Raw genomic sequence first — 3068 nt, 5'->3', positions numbered from 1 at the left:
CTGTATGCCACCAGCGGATCAGTCATCTCTATACTAGTGAGGTGAGCATTGTAAACATGCTCTTCAGAGCTAATGTAGTGTTAGCTGCAGAACTGACAATATATTTTACACACATAGAGCAATTAATTGTGCATCTATAGATGAACTGGTCTAAAGACCACTCTATACAATAGTTATGTTCATAACAGCATATATTCCAGAAACACCCTARTGGAAAAGTAGCAGCTACTAAGCTTCTAGGAACTATTGAAGAAATTCAGGTTTTTCCATAGAGAGCTTTATCACCTAGRTTTTAGGAACAGCATAGGTTTGTTGGTACAGGTTTCTAGAATATCTTTTTTAGAGCAGCTGAGAAACTTGTATGTCTCTAAGCTTGTCCACTTCTTTCCTCCTTTCTACTATAGGATTTGATCTAGTAAAAGACACAGCCACTTTTTACAAAGAAAGTATCTTTCCTTAGAATTCTCTGTGGCAGCATGATCTGGCCTAAGGTTGCACTTCACCATGCACTGTGCATTTGCAGTGCACTGCACAAGTCCCCTCAAACTGATAAGGAACCTCTGCAAATGTATGCCATTCTACAACAAGGAAAGACAGAAAAGGAGTGTCAACAACTACTCAACTACCTTTCCAGTTCACAGCTGCAAGGGTTGAATCTCTACTTCCTTCAATTTTTCAGCCTAGATTTTGGCYAAGTTAATGCCTATTTAAAACACCTGAAAATAATCTCAAATGAACTACTCYGTTAAACTGCACAAAGAAAATAACGTCATGTTCTGGCTTAGATTTAGTTCAAATCCTTTATTTTTCAAATACAAAAAAGATGACTAAGAGCTTGCATGCTGATAGGGACACATCAGCTGCACAGGGACAGAAGTTAGAACACATATTTTGCTTTCAGGCATTTTTTCCACCTACTTTACAGCATGAAAGAAGACTATATTTGGTGCTTATTAACTAACTCTTGGATAATCTTTGTTTCTTCTCCTGCTCATTTTTCTCTCAGTCACAAACAGACCAGAAGCTACCTGCTGAGGCATATGGTTCAAGCTCCTTGTTTCATATGGTCTGGCATATTTTAATTGAGCTCAAACAACCCGAGAAGATGTTATCTCAAACTAAGGATCTATGYGCTGCTTGGTTTTTCTGTTGTAAGAAATGGTTATGGAAGATGCATAGCTATTGACTTCTAGGCACAGCCTCTTCCAAAAGCTGTATGCAGAAAGGATCAAAAGAACCTAGTATCTTTGWAATACCACATTTTGATAAACAGAGAATTATAAAGTCAAGTGTCCAAGTCCTGTCAACCAGATACTACTAGAAATAGTTTGCACAAGAGGCCTTCAAACAAAATTATTCTAATACAACATTTTGTTGATGTAGGATGATCTGACTTCTGAAACAAAAGGCAAAAGAGCCAAGCCCAGCTCCTGCRGAGGAGCATAAACACTCCTGTGCTTAGCTCTGTCTCCTAAAGTCAGAGGCCGCAAATGCTACAGAAGATCCTCAGGGCCATGTTCAATCGAGCTGTTCAGAGGTGGGCTTGGCAACYGGGTTAGAAATGAAACAGCATCCTTACCAGATTCTGGATAAGCCAGTGCTTTCATTGCTGTTGTTGAGAGAAAAGTGGTAACATAAATAGCACCCCCACTGTGAGATTTGCATCAGAATTAATTGTGGGGATTGTTATGGTCTAGTGGGTGTACAAACTAGAGCCAGTTAGCACGCCTCTCCCTCCCCCTCAGGCAATACAGCGTTAGACTTCACTCATAGGACTACAAGCACAGCACTGAAATAGAAGCACCTTGGACTGCTGGTTTCTTTTGCTGTCAGTATAACTGAAGTTTCTTTCTACATAATATCCCACAAAAGGAGGTTAAGTAATGCCACAAGACTCCCTTGCTGATGCCAAATAAAGAAAAACCGACAGCATTTAACGAAGAAGCCTCCCTCTGTTTAAAGAGCTATAAATTAAATGGGAGCTGTCGACCCTCATGACTCAGAGGCATGACTACGAGCAGAAACCCGCGCCCCAGCCGCGGCATCCACTCCCCGCCCCGCGGCGAGGGCCGGACTGCACGAGAGCCGGGCCGCGGGCCCCGGGTCCAGGTCCGGGCCCGGCCCTGCCTCCCGCCCGGGGCGCTGGAGAGTCCCGCTCCCGCTGCCCCTCACCTCTGCCCACCGGCCCGAATRCCGCGGCCGTTAGGGGAGCCCCGGGCCGGTCGCTAGGCAACGGCCGGCTGTCAACATGGCGGGGCACGTGACGCAGCACGCACAGTCCCGGCGTGCACGCGCTGTACAGCGACGGCTCGCCGCATTACGTCACCCTGCCCGCCGGGAGAGCCTATAAATAGCAGGGCCCTCTGCGCATGCGCTTTGGGCGACGGTGCCGCACACAGAGCCTCCTTAGGCAGCGGGGCTGCCCCCTTGGCGCTGTCGTCACTGCCGAGGAACCTGTGGCGGCGCTCGCCGGCCACCGTACTCCCCGCCCCTCGCGTGCTATTTTTATTCCTTTGTTTCAGGTCCCCGCCCCTCCGCCGCCGCGGGAGGACGGGATGACGTCACCCGCTTCCCGGAACGATGACGCGTCCGCAGCGGGGCAGGGACGTGGAATGCGCGCTGGGGTTTCGCTTCCTTAAAGGGGCAGCGTCCCCCCGGCGGGGCCGCTGCGCGCGCGGGGAGGGGCAGGGGCGGGGCGCGGCGGCGGTGACGGGCAGGGGCAGGTGGCGGCGGGGGGGGAAGGGGGGGCGCGCGAGAAACCGCTCTTTTCGGTTCAAACGGCCGTGACGCGGAGGGGGCGCGCCCGCGGCGGCAACGGCGGCGGCGATGGCAGCGGCAGCGGGCGAGCGAGCGGCGGGCGCTGCTCGCCGCCGGGCGACTGAGTACCGCGTCCCCCTGGCCTTCCCCGTGCCGCCAGTGCAGGAGCGGCGGGCTGCGCCTCTCCCCTTCCCGTGTACCTGCTTCCCGCGTTTCAACGTCAGAGCTAATACTTCAGTAGCAACCTCAGATTTCACCTGAGGTTTCCTTCTCCCTGTCTCCCTTCAACGGCTTCATGGAGAAAGAGGAGA

General features: G+C 51.1%; 1 protein-coding gene across 2 annotated transcripts in view; it reads right to left on the bottom strand.

Moving 5' to 3' along the window:
* The window catches only part of PACC1 (proton activated chloride channel 1), a 91405-nt gene extending 89102 nt beyond the window's left edge, over positions 1–2303 (bottom strand). For both annotated transcript variants that reach the window (XM_085300145.1, XM_085300147.1), the window contains exon 1: positions 2173–2303. The gene's annotated coding sequence lies outside the window, so the exon portion shown is untranslated. The remainder of the gene's footprint in view (positions 1–2172) is intronic.
* Between the last annotated feature and the right edge of the window lie 765 nt (positions 2304–3068).

Source organism: Rhea americana, unplaced genomic scaffold, assembly GCF_003343005.1.
Source record: "Rhea americana isolate MKP2758 unplaced genomic scaffold, rheAme1 scaffold_160, whole genome shotgun sequence".
Taxonomy (NCBI): Eukaryota; Metazoa; Chordata; class Aves; order Rheiformes; family Rheidae; genus Rhea; species Rhea americana.
This window is presented reverse-complemented; position numbering and strand designations above follow the sequence as displayed.